The sequence below is a fragment of the Dipteris shenzhenensis genome, unplaced genomic scaffold, assembly GCF_047967505.1.
Source record: "Dipteris shenzhenensis isolate YYH24624 ecotype China unplaced genomic scaffold, Dip_SZ_1.0 scaf0211, whole genome shotgun sequence".
NCBI lineage: Eukaryota > Viridiplantae > Streptophyta > Polypodiopsida > Gleicheniales > Dipteridaceae > Dipteris > Dipteris shenzhenensis.
Window position 1 is genome coordinate 14898 of NW_028239517.1, and position 24427 is coordinate 39324.

Consider the following 24427-nt stretch of genomic DNA (forward strand, 5'->3'; position numbering starts at 1 on the left):
CACTGGAAGGATTCCTCTGTGGCTTATAGGTACCGTAGCTGGTATACTCGTGATAGGTCTACTGGGAATATTCTTTCATGGAGCCTATTCGGGATTGGGATCATCCCTCTGAGAATGAATAAGCATTGGGAAATTCTTCCTACTCGCAGGTGAAAAGATGTGCCGGATCCCGGGGGTTCATAGGTCCGGAAACGGGTCAACCCCCTCTTCCGGAGTCTGTTCTACTGCTCCGGGTGCGACAACCCCCCAGCTGTATATGCTACTCCGCCTCAGCAGAGTCAAATTCTGGTACCGTACTCGGGTGAGTAGGTTATTCGATCGATTCTCTCCCGAAGAATCGATCGCAATTGGATGAAGGGGCGGTAATTATTGCAATCATTTGATAAGTATGGGACAGATTCCTACCGGGATTGGGAGGGTGCATATGCTTTTGATAACAAACCAACCCACGAGTCACTCGTCTGATTCTTCGAGAGATCGAGGGATGGGGGGAATCATATCACATTAAATCTCTGGACTCGGGAGGAAGAAGGAAGGACTCGACCTGAGGTTTAAATCCAATTCCAGGTCGATTTCCTCATAGTAAATTGGGGGGAGTACACGGTGGCGGTGGCTCACCCGCCACCACCGATATCGGAATAGAAAAAATAGTTAGCAAAATTGGATATATTTTCTGATACCTGTCGGGGAGACTATTATTGAAAACTTGGTTTCATCACCGAATATGTTTTTGAAGAATTCCAGTTATTCTTACTGCTAACTGGACTCAACCGGCTCCAAATGATACCACAAGAGTTGTACTTATCGCTTCGTTTAGACGTATAGAAGAGGTAGAAATCCAGAATTTGTCTTTGACTCGTCGGATTTACAGTCAATTACCAACCCTTTCCGGATGGTTCACATCCGAAAAGTATGGACTCAGAAATTCATCTCCGCCAATTGGACTTTCTCGAACTGCTTCTTCTTTGACACTGGGAATATCTGGGCCAGAGTAACCGATGCAAGAAAAAGTAGAAGACCTTGAACACGTAATGGATCCTGAAGTACAATCTCTGCCTCTGCTTGACCGAATCCACCCACGTTAGGGTTATTGGTCGATGGTTAATCAGCTTTAATATATTCACCCTCCGAAACGATAAGTTCGGGACCGGGAGGTACAGTATCAACTACTTCACGACCCCCCGATGTCTCTTGGGTAGTGATTTCGTATCCACCCCCCCTCTCCCTACGTGTTATTCTAGTTATCCTTCCCGTCGCCGAAGCGTTGTAAACCGTATTATTGCTTTTACTTCCATCGGGATAGATCTGTCCCCTTCCCCTATTCCCTCCAACATATAGGGGGTATTTTAAAAAGTGTACCTCTTTATCAACGGCAGGATCCGGTGAGAGAATCGGAAATACGATTTCACTATATAGCTTACCCGGAACCGGACCTATTACTATCATGTTCTTTCTATCGGGGCGATAGCTCTGGAACGAAAGTTTACTTAATTTCTCCCTCGCTTCGGTTGGAAGACGATCAGAAGGAGCCAATTCAAACCCTTCGGGTGGGATCGGTACGGCGCCTACATTCAATCCTCCCTTTTTACCATTTGCAAGTACTTATTTTATCTACATATCATAAGGAATCTTAACAACTGCTTCGGACACAGTATTGGGAAGAACAGATTGCGGAACCTCAATATCCACGGGTTTCTTAGCCAAGTGACGATTAGCACATACAATACGTCCAGTTGCTTCTCGTGGATCCTCGTAATTCTATTGCGCAAAAATCGGATATGCATTTGATACGGATGGACGATTCATTCCATCCAGAGTGATCAACATTGGAAATGACAGGGTCAACCACTTCGCCATCCAGTCCTTACTACTTCTCTTTCGCATAGTTCGATTATTAGTATTAGGGTTTCTCACAAATAGATTGTTTCTTGACATCATAGGTAAAATATTACTCCCCTCTTTTGGAGTATTCTGATATCCCGACGATTGCGGGAATTGCAAATTTTTATCCTCCCACTACCCAATACCAGAAGAGGATAATAAAATCCAATTCCTACGAGAAGTGAGTCTACTCCGTTGGATGCAACTGGCAGATACTCGGTGGAGTGATTATCATTCATTCATTGTGTGATAAGTCGCTACGATTGAAGGAGATATACGACTCAAATGGCGAGGAATCCGATATTTGGAGACTGTGTCTGAAATAACCGGGAAGGTTGAGACGAAACAAGAGATTACATATTTGTTGTGAGCGAATCCCAGATGTTCCAGGAGAGAATCTACAACTATTTCCCAACCGTGGGGGGAGTGAAATCCAATACATAAATCCGTTAATGGTGGAGTAGAGAACGCTTTCGTCGTATCATTTAAGCTATAGAATAACTCCCGAATCCAGGAATTTGAAACTGCGAGTCTTTCTTTACCTACTACGAACAAGCAGATCGAGGTGGCAATGCTAATTACGTCGGTTACTAGGTGCGAGATTATCTGGGTGTTTCCCTCGTTACATATTACCACCAATTGAATAGTTTTGTCATACACATCTGTGCCGTAGTCTTGTAATTAGGTATATACAGAGCCTCTCATTGTTTCACCCAACCGGAGTAAGCCTTCTATCTCCTGAAGTCGTTTGAGAGCTACCTCTTCCCGGAAAGAATTAATAAATATTTGTGACTGGAAGGTATTCCACCAATTTCTGATCCAAGGTTCTAGAAACCAATTCTTCAAGACAATTGGAATCGCGGAAGGGAGAAGTAATAGACATCCGATATATTGAATAGGAGCTACTGCTTGATATTTAGCCAATTCAGAATCGTTAAGTACTAATGAACTCGATTGACCCGTCAACTCTGTGTTGAACCTTGATGAAGTACGAGTTATGGACCGTGGCATCAGACTTATAGACTCATAAGCCGTTGTACTACTGGGGGAATCCACTGATTTGCGGACAGAAAATTTATCATTTGAGTTATCATTTATTTGGAGTGACGGAGAAGTTGTGGGACGGTGCCGTGTCCAGGAATCAGGATCATTTGGAGTTGCTTCGATCCGAGCCAATTTCCTATTCATTTGTTCCGTCTTACTCGATTCTCTTGACACATATTTACCCGCAGGAGCCAAAGGATTATCCCCTGGTGGATTTTGCGATAAATCACCAATTATGTTTGGTTTCCTCCCCACCCTGCAGGGATCTAGACGAACCAGTGGAGGCGCTGATTGAAGAGGCAGAGCAACTGGGGGGTGAGATGGAGATGCATCACGGGACCTTTCCTCTGTCGATATTTCTTTCCCACGGGAGGTAGGAGGATAATTCCCGATCAGGAGCAACTGGCGTTGCTTCCTCCTGATAAAGAACTTAAGACTATTCCGAATCTTCGATACAGATATGCTGATCCTACATTCTAAAAGACTCCGATATATAGTAGATAGAGATTTACTAGGTTCTGCATCCGTATGAGCTACCGCAGCCTGTGACGAATCTTCCGTAGATGATATTGTTTCTAGATAATAGGAAGAGTCTTCTCTTACGGATTGTAGTCGCTTACTAGCTTCGTAAGCTCTATCCGGGGAGCGACGTGGGGTATTGTAGAACCACCGGAGGAGTCTCCAACAGTATGATTTCATATATTATTTATATGGTGAGGAGGGGAATTCACGAAGTAAATTACTAAGTGGATGAATCCCCGTAATCGAATCCTCTTTTCTAATTCCCTTCTCTAATCGTCACTATACCATCCTAATTTCCTTCCCTCATCTCATTCGCTTCTTCTAGGAACCTCCGGATCGGTCGAAATATTAGAATCCCTCGATTGATACACGTGAAAAACGAGCAAGTTCAGCAGCTTTTTCTTCTGTTTCTCCCGACGCCGAATCCTCACCAATCCGGGTTAGGGGAATGTCTTGCCGACCCCTCATCTTCAAGTAAAGGACTCGACGAGGATAGAAACCTCCTCGAATTTCCAATTTAACTGCTTGTATATCTCTCATTGCAAATTGGATACAAATACGACGGTTTCCCCCGGGGAAACCCCAGCGAGAAATGGGGAAGATTCCTTCTCATTTATCAAATGAATTGTAGCCGCTACCCACATCCCGAAATATCGTACGCCACGGATAAAATCCAGGGAAGAGACCCGCGATACCATAGAAACACATCACAATACCTTGTGGAATGAAAACAATCTGTCCAGATGGAAGTGTGGGGATTAAATCTTCACCAATATAACTAGAGATTCCAACCGCCGGAAAACCCATTGCGCCACGAACCGGGATACGGGCCCAACACAAATTACTGAATCTACGAGAACCTCTTGGAGAATCTACTCGAAACCATTCGGATTGACGATTCATTAATACTCCCTCCAGAAATTGCCTTGTTGGAATGAATCAGCCGCTTATATTGTTATTGGTCCCACCTCTACCCTACCCCCCCCCCCCCCTCCCCGAATAGATGCAGATACAGATACAGCCGATGCTTCGACATCACTTCATTTTGAAAAGGATTCTTGGAAGGGATTCTGTTTCCGAGAAGTTTAGAACATTTTCCACTGTTTTGGTGCGTAGGTGGGGGTCGCTAAGATCTATATGTCTTAGCAACGATGGAACGATCCACGTCTCACTTATCCATAAGGGGAAAGTGAGATATAGATTGAGATGACGTTAAAGATTCCCAAGTGCTAAAACAAGTGCTCAAATAAAATAACCGCCGGTGAAGCTATGTGGAAAGAATATATCCGACCGAATCAAAAGCAAGAGTAGTAGTCGTAATTGATCGATCCTATGGAACAATTTCCGTGAGATAGTGTACAGAACAAGAAATTGTAGAATTTCGTCCCGTTCTATATAAATAAACAGAGATATCATTGTAATTGCCGGAAAGACCGAACCTACTAGGGGTACAGAAATGGAAGGTAAATAGGACGCTGTCGTAATGGAATCACCTCAAGTAAGAAAGATATGACACAGATAGATGTATCTATAATGACATTATATTGTTATTTTTATCTTTTATCCCCCAATGTCTAATAATAGTCTCCTTATCTCACGTAGAAAGGAAGTTTTTATACATTCGATATATCGAGACAGTTACTCGGAAATTGCTACGAAATCCATATTGTTTCCGGTAAGGTATCTGATTCCAGCTCCGATCAACTGACTCAATGAATCTGCAGACATCCGCGGTGTCTACTTCGTCGAATCAGGCGCACAGCAGAGTCCGAAATTATACCGATGGTTAATCTCGATTTCTTACTGAGGTATAATTGCATTGTGGCATAATTTGCATGGCGTGATATCAGAGAAGGATAGAAAAGTATTGTTACGACGGTTCGCTGAATAAATTCCTCTCATTGGAGAGGTAGAGAGATTAGTAGGACAACCCCGAATTGATAATTCCTAACTTGATTAATGAGAAGGAGGGAGAGTGATAGAAACGGGGGTTTAACCGAATGGGGGGAAAGGAGGTTCAATTCCTTTTACAAGGAGCTGAAGAATAAAGCTCAGATATCTCACTCGGAACACCTTTTAGAGGATTACGTGGAACAATTGAATCGGGTGATCCATGATCAAATAAAGATTCAGCTACTTGAAAGCCATCGGGTATCTTCTGACGCAGTGTTTGTTCAATCACCCTTTTCCCAGCAAATGCTATGTATGCTTTGGACTCAGCAATAATTACGTCCCCTAACGTACCAGAACTAGCAGTAACACCACCCGTAGTTGGATAGGTAGGAACCGATATATATAATAATCCCTTCTGAACCTGATGTATTTGTGGGACGGGAGGAATCTTAGCCATCTGCATCAGACTCAACGTCCCTTCTTGCGTACGTGCTCCGCCGGAAGCACAGATAATAACTAGTGGAAGGGATTGATCCGTGGCACATTCGATTGAGCGGGTAATCTTTTCACCTACCACAGAACCCATACTTCCCCCCGTGGATTGAAAGTCCGTAACACCAAGCGCAATAGGTGTCCCGTTTAGACATCCCACCCCTGTCTGAACAGCATCAGTTAAACCCGTTCGTTTCTGGGAGTTGATGATGCGACTTCCATGAGAATCCCCGTCAGAGAAACCTGGAACATCTTATGCAGTCATGTCTTCATCCATGGGAATCCAAGTGTCACGATCGATCGGAAGTTCGATTCTTTCTGTACTAGTCATTGGGGGGTGATAGCCGCACTCCTCACAAATATTTTTATTTTGTTTTGGGAATCTCACGTAAAGCATGTTACCGCAGTTGTCACACCGAGTCCACAACCCCCTGTCGGTATCAATGCTTATGTCTCTATTCCTTCCTCTCTCACTCAAAACGTAACCCTTTGTGGCTTTTTCGAGGAAAGCCCCGATCAATCCACCAAATTCGCGTTTATCTTCGAACCGATTTCTCACAGACATAGGAATTTCCTCATTCATTTCTTCTCCTTCGCTTCGGAGGTAAAAACAGTCGATTCTATTAGATTTCATTTCATCAATGAGATAGACACAGAGATGGAGAAATCATTTCTGAACTATCAGGATCAGCGTCTGTTCGGAATAGGCGTCGAATCGAGACTGACTCCGAATCCGATAACTAATTGGCAATTGACTGATCATCTATTTGATCAATCATATGTTAGAACCCCACAAATAATTATCCAATAACACTTCGTGGAAATAGTTGTGTCGTGTACTGAGAGGCACTGAATCATTTCCTTACTACTCGAGTCTCTGCAGCTCGTATTCCACCTCTCCTATGCAAATTGGGGGGGATTCGAACCCCCGTCCCCATGGATCGGAACCATGTGCTCTCATCCGCTGAGCTACCAACTCCGATCCGTGGCATATCGGGAGTATGGAGGGGAATGTTCCTTCTCCCTATACTCCCTGTTCGCCCCACGAATCCTACCGAATGAATGAGATTCCCGAATAGTTACGGAAATTACAATGTATCAATTGTGTCGAATTCAAATTTGATCTGTTTCCATACCTCGCAAGCAGCAGCCAATTCGGGACTCCACTTACTAGCTTCGCGGATAATCTCGTTACCTTCACGAGCAAGATCACGTCCCTCATTACGAGCTTGTACACAAGCCTCCAATGCAACTCGATTAGCTACGGCGCCTGGTGCGTTTCCCCAGGGGTGTCCCAAGGTTCCTCCGCCGAACTGTGAGACAGAATCATCTCCGAAGATTTCAGTTAGAGCGGGCATATGCCAGACATGGATACCTCCCGAGGCTACGGGAAATACACCTGGCATGGATACCCAATCCTGAGTGAAATATATACCACGGCTTCGGTCTTTCTCGATATAATCGTCGCGTAGCAAATCGACGAAACCCAGTGTGACTTCTCGTTCTCCCTCCAGTTTACCCACTACGGTCCCGGCGTGGATATGATCCCCGCCGGACATACGCAATGCTTTGGCTAGGACACGAAAATGGATACCGTGATTTCTCTGTCTATCGATAACAGCATGCATCGCGCGGTGGATATGAAGCAGTAGCCCATTATCTCGACAATAAAAGGCCAAGCTAGTATTTGCAGTGAAGCCTCCCGTCAAATAATCATGCATGACGATGGGTGCTCCCGATTCTCTAGCAAAGACTGCTCTTTTCATCATTTCCTCACACGTACCCGCAGTGGCATTTAGATAATGTCCTTTTATTTCGCCCGTTTCGGCCTGAGCCTTGAAAAGAGCTTCTGCCACAAACAGGAACCGGTCCCTCCAACGCATGAATGGTTGAGAATTTACGTTCTCATCATCCTTCGTAAAATCAAGTCCGCCACGGAGACATTCGTAAACAGCCCTGCCATAGTTTTTAGCAGATAAGCCCAATTTTGGCTTGATTGTACATCCCAGCAAGGGACGACCATATTTGTTCAGTTTATCCCTTTCGACTTGGATACCGTGAGGCGGCCCAATGAAAGTCTTGGAATAAGCAGGAGGAATTCTCAGATCCTCCAAACGTAGAGCTCGTGGGGCTTTAAATCCAAATACGTTACCTACAATGGAAGTGAACATATTGGTGACGGAACCCTCTTCAAATAGATCCAAAGGATAAGCTACATATGCGATATATTGATTCTCTTCCCCAGCAACGGGTTCGATGTCGTAGCATCGACCCTTGTAACGATCGAGACTAGTCAGTCCATCCGTCCACACAGTGGTCCACGTACCTGTGGAAGATTCTGCAGCTACTGCAGCTCCAGCTTCCTCAGGCGGTACCCCGGGTTGCGGAGTCATCCGGAAGGCTGCCAAGATGTCAGTATCTTTGGTCTCATAATCGGGAGTATAGTAAGTTAGTCGATAATCTTTAACACCAGCTTTGAACCCAATACCTGTTTTAGTCTCTGTTTGTGGTGACATGAGTCCCTCCTTACAATTCAATTAGTAAATCCTGCAAGGATGAGATCTGCTCGACATAGATGGAAGAATTCAACGTGAAGCGTGGAATAGGTCCTGATAGATTCGACTCGAGACGTTTGTCGAAACTCTACCTCAAGCATGGGACATTAGTATTTTATAATACGTCCCACATGTAATGCAACTGACTCTGGTTGTTTCGCACGGAAATTGCTTGAAGAATTAGATCGTAATACATCTCGATACATTGACTCGGGAATCTTTTCGTGGTTAGACTGGTCAGTAGAAGCAAAAAAGGGGATTGAATTCGATATCTGGTTCGCTTTGCGAATAGACGGGGGAAAAAAGGGGATTCGACGAATGAGATGTAGCAATCACATCTAACTAGATGGACCAACTCGTGGGTATCGCGCTCTTTTGCCTCCGACCCATATGTGGAGAGGAGGAAATCAAATCCTACAGTACCTGTCACCCATCTGGATGGATCGGAATCGACTTCCGAGGAAGCAAATGATATGTTTGAAAAAGGGGGAGAAGGGTGTGGAACTAGTAACTCCCCACCATCAACCAATTAGCAATGAAATGCCAGATTGGTTCTGCCAATTCGACAATCAAATGAAGATAATACACCAAAACAGTTACGAAAACCAGTTCTTCTGCTTTTGGAATTTCTAAATCAGTGGAGAGAAATGTGGGATATATTACCCAGATCATTGGACCAGTATCGGATGTGTCTTTCCCTCCAGGTAAAATGCCCAATATCTACAACTCTTCGATGGTTAAGGGGAAAAACCCGGCGGGTCAAGAGATTAATGTTACTCGTGAGGTGCAACAATTACCGGGTAATAATGAAGTCAGAGCCGTAGCTATGAGTGCTACAGATGGTCTGATGAGAGGTATGGGCGTCGTCGATACAGGAGCTCCTCTCAGTGTTCCTGTTGGTGAAATTACTCCTGGTTGAATCTCTAATGTCCCTGGTGAACCCGTCGATGACTTGGGTCCCGTAGATATTGGTACGACGTCCCCCATTCATAGATCCGCTCCGGCATTTACGCAGTTGGATACTAAATTATCTATATTTGAGACGGGGATTAAAGTCGCGGATCTTTTGGCTCCCTATCGTCGAGGAGGAAAGATTGGATCATTTGGAGGAGCTGGAGTGGGAAAAACGGTTCCTATCACGGAATCAATTAACAACATCGCCAAGGCTCACGGAGGTGTATCTGTATTTGGTGGGGTGGGGGAACGCACCCGTGAGGGTAATGATCTTTACATGGAAACGAAGGAATCGAAAGTTATTAATGAACAAGATATATCAGAATCGAAGGTGGCTCCAGTTCATGGTCAGATGAATGAACACACAGGAGCTCGTATGAGAGTTGGTTCAACTGCTCTGACAATGGCTGAATATTTCCGAGATGTGAACAAGCAAGATGTCCTTTTATCTATCGACAACATATTTCGTTTTTGTCCAAGCAGGATCAGAAGTTTCTGCTTTATTGGGTAGAATGCCTTCCGCCGTGGGTCATCAACCAACTCTTAGTACAGAAACGGGATCCCCACAAGAGAGAATTACTTCTACCAAGGAAGGATCGATAACTTCTATTCAAGCTGTTTATGTACCTGCAGATGATTCGACTGACCCAGCTCCTGCTACAACATTTGCACACCCAGATGCTACCACTGTGCTTTCGAGAGGACTAGCAGCTAAAGGTATTTATCCGGCTGTAGATCCCTTGGATTCGACTTCAACCATGTTACAACCCTGGATTGTGGGTGAAGAGCATTACGAAACCGCACAAGGGGTTAAACAGACTTTACAGCGTTATAAGGAATTGCAAGATATTATAGCTATTCCCGGACTGGATGAATCGTCAGAAGAGGACCGTCTAACGGTAGCTCGGGCTCGGAAGATAGAACGTTTCTTATCACAACCCTTCCTCGTAGCAGAAGTATTTACTGGTTCGCCAGGGAAATATGTTAGTTTAACAGAAACCACTAAGGGATTTCAAATGATTCTTCCTGGAGAATTGGATAATCTCCCTGAACAAGCTTTTCATCTGGTTGGCAACATCGATGAAGCCACCACGAAGGCTGCAACCTTACAAGTGGAGGGTCAATGAAAGGGATGGTACTGAATCTTCGTGTAATGGCTCCTAATCGAACTGTTTGGAATTCTGAGGTTCGAGAAATCGTCCCATCTACGAGTAGTGGCCAGATTGGTGTATTGCCCAATCACGCTCCACTTCTTACAGCTTTGGATATGGGAGTCCCGAAGGTACGTCACGATGGACAGTGGTCCGCAATGGCGTTGATGGGTGGTTTCGCCATGGTAGACAGTAATCAGGTAACAACATCAGTCAACGAAGCAGAACGAGCTACCGAAATTGATCCTGAGGAGGCTCGGGAAGCTCTTCAGACAGCTCAAGCTGACGCAGCTCAAGCCGAAGGCAGAAGGAAAGCTATTGAAGCTAATCTAGCATTTAAAAGAGCTAAGGCGAGATTAGAGGCTTCAAATACTACTCAATCATTCCCACTTTTAGTTGCGCCTGTGAGAAACGACGGGAAAAGCATGATGGGACACACAATGATTTGTTAGTCCCGTAATACTTCGTATCCATCCCAAATATTTGTAGAACTTATTAGGTATCATTTCAAGTATTGTGGTACCTAATGAGTTTTACCTACTATTGGATTCGAACCAATGACTCTCGCCGTATGAAAGCGACACTCCAACCACTGAGTTAAGTAGGCTTCTATTGCTTGTAGTACTCTATTATACCGACCCAGGGAGAGAATTTCAAACAATTAGAACATCAATAAATATTTGATTTTAACGGCAAAAGATGAGTCTCGCCTCCTTCTCGGTTGGTTACCAGCTTGACAGGGATCATCCGATGCATTATACTAATGTAGCCACAGGGCTATAGCTCAACGGTAGAGCACCTCGTTTACACGTGCGCCGATGCTTCTCGGGAAGGGTTCGTCGCTATTCAACCGATCTACGCGGAATATACCGCGTAAGTTACTTATGTCTTACCCTATTGGGAGATGTGGAAGAACAGTAGCATGACGAAGAATCGATCGGAAAAAGGATCGATTTCGGTGGGTTGATATGGTCAGTAGATGATACGTCTAATGCTAAGGGTGGTGGGGGCAATGCGAGGACCTCAACAAGATCTCTTCTTCGTCCTACGAACCTTGAGGTGTATGAGGGTATCGTATCTCCTTCCTAGGCGATCGAGACACTTAGAATTAAGTGGATTTGTGTCTACGGGATGCAAACCTGTGTCAACACTAAGAATCTTCTCGAGAGACTTCGGGATTGCTTCGGAGGGAACGAGTTCTTCGAGCACACGGAACCATTTCTTTGTTATTTATAATGAAGCAAAGGATGGTGCATCAACAATGGCTTCTTCCTCCCATCCGGTGGAAGACTAGTTGATGAGGGAGCCCAATGCCACGAAAGAAGCATGTTGGGTTCGTGAAGCAGTTCAAGAATTTATATATTCCGATCTGCATTACCGAGAATGTTTACGGTTCGAATCCGTATAGCCCTAATCTTTAATGATAAGCCGGTCTCGCCCATCGCAGCGGAACTAATTGAGAATTACCCAGATTCAACGCGACTCGCATGAACTATATAGATCGTAGGGTCACTACTTCCGTTTCGATCAGGGGATAGGGATGAAGATCAGGAAGGAGAAGGAATTATTCATTAATAAGTTCCTCAATGATGGTCAATCGGAGAAAATTCAGATAAGAATCTAAATTGACGGATTGCTTTCCATAATAGATAATCCGTATAAATCAATCTTATGCATCGATTCGGTAGGGAGGTACATACCATACCCCACTACCTACTTAGTAGAATATAGTCCCCATCCGGTTCTTCCGGCAATTTGACTCATCTCACGGATTCCAGCCAAGAGCTCATTTCCGGATGGGGAGTCCCGTTTCTAATAATCTTCTCGCAAGTCCATTTGGTATCCAGCATCTTCCGAGGACTGGATCGGAGGGACGATTGGCTCATCACTGGGGGGGTGTACATCCCGATTCCATTCTGGGATGAGATGTCCGTGAGCCACGTCTGGCATCTCATCCCCGATCGAACGATCGAGGAGTCAGCAACCCCCCCCCCCTTCACTTATCATAAAGATGTTACACCCACACGGTGGGGTGAGAAGATAAATACCGAAGCAGGAGGAGTATGTAAATGTTTTTGCTTCCTAAACACGATTCCTTCCGGATCCTCCTACTAGTATCCATCCTTATTCCCTATACAGCCTTTTCGGTTTCCAGATCCGTCGCACCCATCCGCGAGGGGCCTGAAAAACTAACAAGCTATGAATCAGGTATGGAACCAAAGGGAGGGGCTTGGATCCAATTCCAGATCCGTTATTATATGTTTGCCCCGGTATTCGTTATTCCCGACGTCGAGACGGTCTCTCCCTATCCCCGGGCTATGAGTTTCAGGGAATTGGGTCTATTTGCTTTTACTGAAGTGTCTATCCCCATATCCATATTAATTGTCGGTTCGATTTATGCATGGTGAAAAGGAGCATTGGAATGGTCCTAATTTCTAACTATTCGGGTAAGAGGAACGGAGTCGACTCCCGTGGGGGGAATCCACTAATTAACTCCGTGGAGTCCTTCTCCCCCGATCAAGACACATCAAACTCGATTATTTTGACTAACTTGAATGATCTCTCCAATTGGTCTCGACTTTCCAGTTTGTGGCCACTCCTTTACGGTACTAGCTGCTGCTCCATTGAATTCGCCTCATTAATTGGTTCACGCTTCGACTTCGACCGGTACGGTCTAGTACCAAGATCCAGCCCCAGACAAGCTGATCCCATAATAACGGCGGGTACTATCACCATGAAGATGGCTCCGTCTCTAGTGAGACTCTATGAACAAATGCCCGAACCAAAGTATGTAATTGCTATGGGGGCATGTACCATACGGGAGGCATGTTTAGTACGGATTCTTACAGCACCGTTCGCGGAGTGGATAAATTGATTCCTGTGGACATTTATTTGCCGGGTCGTCCGCCCAAGCCCGAAGCTATTATTGATGCTGTGACAAAACCCCGCAAAAGAATTGCTCAGGAAAACTATAGGGATCGAACTTCTTGTCGAACCCGGAAGAGATATTTTAGTCTGAATCACAGACTTTTTTCGTACCCAATACCTATACCGGTGAATACAATCAACGAATCGCAAATCAGTCTTCGAAATCCCTATCAAATATCCTCTCGAAGGGATTGAGTGGATTCGAAAGTATGCATGAAGAATCCGTATCAGAGGCGGGCGGGTGAAGATATTCCACAGAGATATAGAACGTTAGCTAATATGAGTATTATCAATAACAACGGCGATTCCAACATCGAGATGCGGGGTCGATTACCCGCTTGGTCGACTAGACATAGTTTAGCCCACAGACTTTAGGTTCTGATTACCGGGGTGTCGAGATCCCACAGGTCAAAGCAGGGGATTGGCCTTCTATAGCTGTTGCTTCATATGCGTGCGGTTTCAATTATCCCCCGTTCCCAATGTGCCTATGATGCAGCACCAGGAGGATCCCTAGCTAGTGTGTATCATCTGACGGAGGTGCGAGACGATGCAGATCAACCTGAAGAAGTATGTACAAAAGTCTTCGTTCCGAGAAAAGACCCCAGGATTCCATCCGTTGTTGGGTTTGGAAAAGTTCCAATTTCCAGGAACGGGAATCCTATGAATATGTTAGGAATCACTTATGAGAGTCATCCGCACCTACAACGTATCTTAATGCCTGGGAGCCGGCTGGGATGGCCTTTACGTAAGGATTATGTCGTATACCCGACTTTTATGAGCTACAGGATGCTTATCGAATTGGGACGGAGGCAAAATTGAAAGCATCCTCCCACTAGCCAATTCTGTATCATTCTATTTAATCTTGTGCGGCAGGTGAGGCTGGTCTACCTTATTGAGACACTTGTTTCTCGTTCGATCAATCGCATCCACGTATCTGCATCGAAATCCGCACCTACATATGCACGTTCAAGCGTATGTAGGTGTGGGTATAGATACATACCCCGACCAGTAGACCAATAAGCAATCCATATTTTTTTTTTTGGATTCTCCTATTTCCAAGTGCGGTTTTCGCCCGCAGCCATCAGATCAAATTATTTCCCATCGGTATGCCAGGAACCAGACTTGAACTGGTGACACGAGGATTTTCAGTCCTCTGCTCTACCTACTGAGCTATCCCGGCCAGTGATTCCGCGATAATCCCAAACAAATATCCCAGCGTGGATTGATTCTTTCCCTTACCTATCCGTCCAATCGAAGTAACTATCCTCACGAATCCATTTTTTTTTTTATACCTTGCAGGCGAACCATTCAGACAATCCATTGGATTTGCCGAATGGTTCAGTCCGCAAACCACTCAAAAATATTCTCGAGCTGGGGACGAGACATCAATCCGATTCGATTGAGCTATGAATCGGGAGCATGGATCCCCTCTCGTTTAGGTGGAGGAAATCAATACGTATTCGGGAGATGTATCTCGATACCCTTCGTCCGCTTGATGGGTCGAAGAATCCCATCCACCAGAATAGACGGGGAGGGATTTCTCTGTTTCATGGGGTAGATGCTTCCCACAACTCCTACGCAATTTGGATAATATGTTTCATCCCGTTCTACTGGGGATGTAGGGACTCGAACCCTCACGGTCCTACAAAGACCAACGGATTTTCTTTCTACCACAATTTGCATTGCTGTTTCCATCAACGGCGTAGAGTTGGACTCCATCTCTATCCGCGAAGGTCTGTTACTAATGGTTATTCATCGAACCATATTCATCCGAATACGGAGTATACATACACAAAGAGGAAATCAGGAGAAGATGGGATTCGGGGATAATCGAGTAGATCCCACCAATACCCGAGATTCTCGAGATTTTGATACAATCCTCGGTGCGGATGTTGAGTATGCACTGGGAGAGGATCCTCGCCGCTTATAGGATCATTCTAGATTGAATCATCCATGGAAAGAGAACATCTATCCGCTTAATGAATAATAGAAATTAATAGATCTGTTCGTTCGGAATAAGCTTCCGTCGAGTCTCTGCACCTATCTCATCATCCGAATCCTGCTTCTGAAATGAGATTTGGCTCAGGATCGCCTACTAAATAATCCTAGGTTTCCCTGAATTTGAAAGCTATCACTCGGTGTGTTTCCATACCTAGGCTCAATCCAATCGAGTCCGCAGCGTCTACCATTCCGCCATACCCCCCCCCCCCTTGAGTCCAAACCGAAGCAATGGATCTGCAATTGCATCAAAATCCTTTTGCATGCCATCCGAGTTTGCATGTTCCATGCCATTTGTTCCAGAGATATTTCACGAGTCTCTTGATTCCGGTCAAGCGGAAATTATATACCCCGTCCCGATTCCCGAATTCTCAACCTCTTCCCTTTTCTGTTTCTATTCCCAATTTCCTCACAGAAAGGGACTCCACCGATCCCAGAGAATATATATCTGCGAGACCATACCCTGCTTCTCCGTATTCGCGTACCCATAAGAATTATACACGGGTGGGGTAATTAAATCAATACGATACGGTAGGAGATGGAATTATCGACTCATCTAACCCATCTCTGTGGTTGAATAACCCTTGCGGCTGACTGCGCCGTGGGCGCAACCACCATTGTCGCTTTAGGAGGGTTCTATTCCATCCCATGGGGTTCAAAAGAACCAGGAAAGCTTGGTTTGGATTCGGAAGTACCACATTCACAAGGCAGAGGTTATCGGTTCGATTCCGGCAGAATATTGCCCAGTATCAGTCGATGCACCAATACCGTGTCTCCCTTCGGCTTTGTCCCCCGCGTCGAAGCCTCCATTTCCAATAGAGTCGATGGGAATTCGAGTATTTGTTCGTCTACATTCATATGTTATGATTATTACAAATACCAAATGTTCAACAAAATTGGGTGACACTTATAAATAGTACCAGTACTTCGATTACGGAGAGGTCCATTCCGGGTCTTACCATGCTTACAAAGAAGGAGTTTTTATGTCTCGTTATCGAGGACCCCGTCTGAAAATAATACGTCTCTCAAGGATCTACCCGTGCTTACAAATAAAACATCAAATCCGAGAGAAGCACGAATTGCTATTGATTAATCTGCTTCGAGAAAGGTATCTCAATTTTGCGTGCGTCTGGAAGCCAAACAGAGATTACGTTTCAATTATGGATCAACGGAACGACAATTGCCTAGATACGTTCGTATTGCTAGAAGAGCCAAGGTTCAACAGGTCAAGTACCATTACAGCTACTCGAAATGCGTCCAGATAATATTGTTTCTCGTCCAGGTATGGCTCCTACTATTCCTGCAGCTAGGCAATTAGTTAATTCATAGACACATTCTAGTGAACGATCGTATAGTCGATATACCGAGTTACCGTCCGCAAACCAAAAGATACTATTATTGTGAGAAATCGACGGGTTCTCGCAATGGACCAAATAGAGAGATGGAATTTTCTCGGGGAGACAAAATACCTGATCATTCAACTTTTTCCTCGTCGGGAGACAGTAGACCCACAGGATTAGTGAATGGAATCGCAAATCGGGAGTCCACTGGGTTGGATATAAATGAATTGCTCGTCGTTGAGTATTACTCCCGCAAAGCCTAACCCCAAGTAATTATCTAATAGTCTGGGATTCCTCAATTCTGAAATTCGGATACCCCCCCCCCCGGGGGGGGGGGATTCTTGGAATTATTATTTGAATAGGGAGTAACTCATGAAGCATTCAAAGGATTAGCAATTCTTTGGGGTGCCGGAACAGAGTCAATGACGGAATGCAAAGGGGAAAGGTGGGGATTCGAACCCCCGGTAAACAAGAGTCTACATAGCATTTCCAATGCTACACCTTAAACCACTCAGTCACCTTTCCTGCAACTTTGTACTTTTACACATCTTACCAATCTAAGAAACCGGATAGCAACTCAATCCTCGATGATAGACGGGAAAAAGTGATTCCTGGAAGTGAGTGCAAGCCTCATCAGTTATTAAGAAATGAGATTAATTCCCGGGAATTGAGGTAGGGGAGGTGACCCCATCCCTGGGATAGATTTTTAGTTGTTCCGAGTCGATTTTCATAATGAGAGATTTTCAATTAGGTGATGCAGATCCCATCAAAAGCAATCACTCCATTAGTAATTATTCATGGATGCTGCGAGACTATATACCCCATTCACACACGACTCTCATTCGGTGCGGAATTAGTTACTCCACCCTCCCAGTCGATTGAGGGGGAGGGACATAGATACCAGACGGATGCACCTCTTCCCCTTGTATTGCAAAAGAGATCTGTTCTTCCGGCATCCTGATTAACTCAATAATAAGTGGAACGAAGAGGAATTCCAATTACGCCTAGATCCCAGAGAAATGACAATTCTATTGATAGAACTCCCACGATTCTGGCGGATATCTTGTTACAAATCATACCGACTACTGATAGGGAGAAGAGAGCTTTTACTTATTATAGAGATGGTGCGATTTGGGGAGGGAAAATCGATTAACCTTAATTCCTAATTAATTGGGGATTCAAATTCCGATAGACCCGCGTTTGGTGAAGGTATGTTTCGAACGGGAACAAGTCCTTCTGTCGTGTATCCTCGATTGATGCAGCCTCAAATGCTCCAGTTTCGATCTCCGGCGAATCGTAGTAGTAAGCAAAGGTGAAACCTACGGACCGACCTATTTGTAGGACTCCGTGGGTAGGCATAGGGGAGAGGCACTACGTGGAGGAATCGACAACCGCAAAAGCTTCGTTACGGTTGGGTTCAGCCGCGCGTCGTGTTTCTATGACGAATACCAATAATGATTGGGACAACGAACATCCATCCGTTCGTATTTTGGATACCCCTAGAATCATCGGAGATTGGTCGAAGTAGCTGATCCCATGAAACTCGAAGCGTTGGGAACAGAGAAATTGTCATTAGTCTCTTGGTGTCGACGTGTCGGAGTGGCACAACCATGTTAACAAGAGATTTTTGGCAGAAGGGATGGCTAGTCCAGTAGTTTCACAGACACTAGCCCCCGTTCATCCATAGGTTTAGAGTAGGAATTGCTAGACTATTCCAAATACTAGTCTCTCTCATGCATCATGCAGGAGGAGCCGTATGAGGTGAGAATCTCAAGTACGGTTTTGAAGCGGAGCTCATTCACGCTGAGTGAGCGACCCTGACGAATGTCGGCCCAATCCGAAGGAGAATATGCAGAAGCTTCATAAAATTACTACAAAGCTATGCGTTTGGAGATTGATCCTCATGATCGGAGTTACATACCCCATAATATAGGTTTGATTCATACTAGCAATGGAGAACATGCAAAGGCTTTGGAATACTATTTTCAAGCATTGGAACGGAATCCTTTTCCACCACAGGCTCTTAATAATATGGCTGTGATCCGTCATTACGTGCGATTACCCATACTATAGGATCCCTTGATTCGAAACCACTCGATGTAGGAGGCTTTCCACAAGCATACTCCCATAAGGAGTTCTCCTGAGCTGTGGAATTTGGTGTCCCCCGTAGTAACTCAGGTCCGGGGGAAGAACGGAAGCCTGTGAATCCCATGGATAATCGGGTGAATTGAGGGAGAAAGCACCAAGATTCGTCATCGAAAATCTGGGTCGATACGATGAGATTTGCTCACTCGGGGGGTTCTACAATCGATTCCTGTAATAGAATCGATTTGGAAAGGAATATCGAGCTATGGTGTAGTATCAAATCCCAAAGGAAACATTTCAGCGGATCTATTTTTAGAAGTAGGGGAATTAGTTCCGGGGGAGATTATTACCCTCCTCCACGAATTAGGAGTATGGAAAAGATTCTATCTCGCATCGATAGGATTGGAAACCATTCCCAGTAACTACTCTTGATTCTTCTCTAGACTAACGGGGGAGGGGGCCAAGTAAATCTCTCTCTTCTCTTGGATCAGATAGAGAATAAGCTACTGAGTAGTCATTCGAGCCGCATGAGGTAGGAAACTCTCAAGTCCGGTTCTGAGGGAGGATATCTCGAAGGGATCTATCCATCCCGACCGGGGGGAGCAGGCCATTCAACAGGGAGACCCGGAGGCTTCGGAATCTTGGTTTGATCAAGCCGCTGAGTGTCGGAAACAAGCAATAGCACTTCCTCCAAGCAATTATATCGAAGCACAAAATTGGTTGAGGATTACGAAACGTTCCAGGTGATGAGAGAGGGGGGTGACGCCGGGGTAGCAGTGATATGGGGACCAGACAATTGAAAGAAATTCCTTTACATTTTCTACCCCCCCCCCCCCCCTGGGATACCAGGAAGGAGAAGACTTCTCCTCCTACCGATTGCCATCTGGTAATATGTAACCCCCCCCCTACTGAAACGTATAAGAATCTCTCTATACAAGGTCCATAAAGCACTAATAAGTTGTGTAATAATAAGATTAAATGCCTGCCTCGGATAACTCTTCTATTACAGCTGTTCCAGTTCCAAACTCAGGGAGAAGAATACCTTACATACGAATTCCATCTCTTAGAAGTTTCGTATCCCCCGCTGGTAGGTCGTTGCTATCCCCTGTCCGAAGAGAGGAGAATCTCGATGACTATTCGTTCACCGGAACCAGAAGTCAAGATTATGGTGGAAAAGGATCCCGTGAGAACTTCTTTCGAAAAATGGGCTCAACCTGGACATTTCTCGAGAACTTTAGCTAAGGGTCCCAGTAGTACCACTTGGATTTGGAATCTACATGCTGATGCTCATGATTCTGATAGTCACACAAATGATTCAGAAGATATATCCCGTAAAACATTCAGCGCCCATTTTGGTCAATTAGCTATTATTCTTATCTGGCTGAGTGGTATGTATTTTCACGGGGCTCGCTTCTCTAATTACGAGGCGTGGCTAAGTGATCCCACTCATGTTAAGCCTAGCGCCCAGGTAGTTTGGCCAATAGTTGGTCAAGAGATACTTAATGGAGATGTAGGTGGTGGATTCCAGGGAATACAGATAACGTCCGGATTTTTTCAAATATGGCGGTCTTCTGGAATAACTAGTGAGTTACAACTCTATTGCACCGCTATCGGTGCCTTAATCTTTGCAGGATTGATGTTCTTCGCTGGTTGGTTCCACTATCACAAGGCTGCTCCAAAATTGGCTTGGTTCCAGGACGTGGAATCCATGTTGAACCACCACCTAGCAGGCCTCTTGGGATTGGGTTCCTTGGCGTGGGCGGGACACCAGGTACACGTCTCGCTACCCATTAACCAACTATTAGACGCGGGAATCGATCCTAAGGAGATACCTCTTCCTCATGAATCCATTTTGAATCGTGACCTTTTGGCTCAGATGTATCCCAGTTTCGCAAAGGGATTAACTCCATTCTTTACCCTCGACTGGTTACAATACTCAGATTTCTTAACCTTCCGTGGGGGATTGAATCCAGCCACAGGGGGATTGTGGTTGACCGATACTGCGCATCACCATCTAGCTATTGCAGTTCTTTTCCTGATAGCTGGTCACATGTATCGAACCAATTGGGGTATCGGGCATAGTACGAAAGAGATTCTGGAAGCTCATAAAGGTCCCTTCACGGGTGAGGGTCACAAGGGTCTTTACGAGATCCTAACTACTTCATGGCATGCTCAATTAGCTATTAATCTTGCTATGTTGGGTTCCCTAACAATTGTAGTGGCCCATCATATGTATGCTATGCCTCCCTATCCATACCTAGCTACTGATTATGCTACGCAGCCATCCCTGTTTACGCATCACATGTGGATTGGTGGTTTCCTAGTGGTAGGCGCGGCGGCACACGCAGCTATTTTTATGGTGAGAGATTATGATCCGACTACTCAATACAACAACCTATTGGATCGTGTCATTCGGCATCGTGATGCAATAATTTCACATCTTAACCGGGTATGCATTTTTCTAGGTTTCCATAGTTTCGGATTGTATATTCATAACGATACTACGAGTGCGTTGGGACGTCCCCAAGATACGTTTTCAGATACTGCTATTTAATTACAACCCATATTTGCTCAGTGGGTCCAAAACATTCATGCTTCTGCTCCTGACTTAACGGCACCTAATGCAACAGCAGGTACCAGTTTGACCTGGGGGGGTGGAGACTTAGTAGCAGTAGGTGGTAAAGTTGCTTTGTCACCAATCCCATTAGGTACTGCCGATTTTTTGGTGCATCACATCCATGCCTTTACGATTCATGTTACTGTATTAATATCACCAAAAGGTGTCCCGTTTGCGAGGAGCTCCCGCCTAATACCCGACAAAGCGAATCTTGGTTTTCGTTTCCCTCGTGATGGCCCCGGTAGAGGAGGTACCTGCCAGGTATCTGCTTGGGATCATGTCTTCTCAGGTTTGTTCTGGATGTATAATTCCATCTCAGTAGTTATATTTCATTTCAGTTGGAAGATGCAATCTGACGTACGGGGTAGTATAAGTGACCAGGGAGTAGTGAGCCATATCACTGGAGGAAACTTCGCGCAGAGTTCAACAACCATTAATGGATGGCTCCGTGATTTCCTATGGGCACAGGCTTCCCAAGTCATTCAATCGTATGGTTCTTCATTATCCGCATATGGTCTTTTATTCTCGGGTGCTCATTTTGTTTGGGCTTTTAGTCTGACGTTCCTGTTCAGTGGCCGTGGATATCGGCAAGAACTCATCGAATCTACTGTTCGGGCCCATAATAAATTGAAAGTTGCTCCTGCTATCCAGCCCAGGGCTCTGAGTATTGTACAGGGACGTGCCGTAGGGGTGGCTCATTACCTTCTGGGTGGAATCGCCACAACATGGGCATTCTTCCTAGCGAGAATCATTGCAGTAGGATAATGGCTAGGAGGATTCGAAAAGCATTACGGCATCAAGATTTCCAAAGTTCAGCCAGGGTCTATCCCAAGACCCAACTACTCGTCGTATCTGGTTCGGTATAGCCACTGCGCATGACTTCGAGAGTCATGACAATATTACCGAGGAACGTCTCTACCAGAAAATATTTGCTTCCCATTCTGGTCAATTAGCTATAATTCTTCTCTGGACTTCTGGGAATCTATTCCATGTAGCTTGGCAGGGTAACTTCGAGGCATGGGTGCAAAACCCATTACAGGTAAGACCAATCGCTCATGCCATTCGGGATCCTCATTTTGGTCAACCAGCCGTCGAGGCTTATACCCGAGGGGGAGCTCCGGGTCCGGTTAATATTGCTTATCCTGGTGTTTATCAGTGGCGGTACACTATCGGTTTACGCGACAATCAAGATCTATATACCGGAGCTATCTCCTTACTAGCTGTTTCCGCCTTGTTCCTGGTAGCGGGTTGGTTGCATCTACAACCCAAATGGAAACCGGGTATTTCTTGGTTCAAAAATGCTGAATCTCGTCTCAATCATCACTTATCAGGACTCTTCGGAATAAGCTCTCTAGCTTGGACAGGCCACCTGATTCACGTCGCTATTCCTGAATCTAGAGGCGAACATGTGAGATGGGGTAATTTACTAACTGCACTACCACACCCCCAAGGTTTGGGACCATTCTTTTCGGGTCAATGGAGTGTTTATGCACAAAGTCCCGACTCCGCTAATCACTCGTTCAATAGTGCTCAGGGAGCAGGAACTGCCATTTCAACCTTTCCGGGGGGATTTCATCCACAAACTCAGAGTTTGTGGTTAACTGATATCGCTCATCATCATCTGGCAATTGCGGTTGTGTTTATCATTGCCGGCCACATGTACAGGACTAACTACGGCATCGGACATAGTATAAAAGAGATTCTGGAAGCTCATATTCCTCCAGGAGGCAGGTTGGGACGTGGACATAGGGGACTCTACGACACAATCAATAACTCCCTACATTTCCAATTAGGACTCGCTTTAGCTGCTTTAGGAGTCATTACTTCCCTAGTGGCACAACATATGTATTCCTTACCCGCTTATGCTTTTATAGCACAGGATTATACGACCCAGGCCGCGCTATACACCCATCACCAGTACATCGCTGGTTTTATTATGACAGGGGCGTTCGCCCACGGAGCCATATTCTTTATACGGGATTATGATCCGGAACAAAATAAGGATAACGTGTTGGCAAGGATGTTGGAGCATAAAGAAGCAATAATAGCCCATTTGAGTCGGGCTAGTTTATTCCTAGGGTTCCATACTTTGGGTCTCTATGTCCATAACGACGTCACGTTAGCCTTTGGAACCCCAGAGAAGCAAATTCTTATTGAACCTGTATTTGCTCAACGGATACAATCCGCTCACGGTAAATCTTTGTATGGTTTCGACGTACTTCTCTCCTCGACAGACAGTCCAGCATTCAATGCTGGTCAGAGCTTGTGGCTACCCGGTTGGTTAGACGCCATTAATAATAATAGCAACTCATTATTCCTAACCATTGGACCCGGGGATTTCTTAGTTCATCATGCTATTGCTCCAGGTCCACATACAACTACACCGATTCTAGTGAAGGGTGCATTAGATGCGCGCGGCTCCAAGCTGATGCCGGATAAGAAAGAATTTGGTTATAGTTTTCCTTGCGACGGTCCAGGTAGAGGTGGTACCTGTGACATCTCGGCCTGGGATGCATTTTATCTGGCAGTTTTCCGGATGTCGAATACAATTGGATGGGTCACCTTTTACTGGCACCGGAAGCATATTACCCTGTGGCAGGGAAATGTAGCTCAATTCAATGAATCCTCTACTTACTTGATGGGATGGTTGAGGGATTATCTACGGCTGAATTCTTCACAACTCATTAACGGTTACAATCCTTTCGGTATGAACAGTTTATCCGTCTGGGCATGGATGTTTTCGTTTGGACATCTCGTTCGGGCTACTGGATTCACGTTTCCCATCTCCTGGCGCGGTTATTGGCAAGAACTTATTGAAACTCTGGCTCGGGCTCATGAACGCACACCTTTGGCCAATCTGATTCGCTGGAAAGACAAACCAGTCGCTCTTTCTATCGTTCAAGCACGATTAGTGGGACTAGCCCACTTCTCCGTAGGTTATATATTTACCTATGCAGCTTTCTCAAT

General features: G+C 45.2%; 2 non-coding genes across 2 annotated transcripts; both read right to left on the reverse strand.

Moving 5' to 3' along the window:
* Positions 1 to 6737: 6737 nt before the first annotated feature.
* On the reverse strand, positions 6738 to 6811 carry TRNAR-CCG (transfer RNA arginine (anticodon CCG)). The gene has a single exon. It is a non-coding gene; the product is annotated as a tRNA-Arg (tRNA).
* A 7716-nt stretch (positions 6812 to 14527) lies between these two features.
* Positions 14528 to 14600, reverse strand: TRNAF-GAA (transfer RNA phenylalanine (anticodon GAA)). Its single transcript has one exon. It is a non-coding gene; the product is annotated as a tRNA-Phe (tRNA).
* Between the last annotated feature and the right edge of the window lie 9827 nt (positions 14601 to 24427).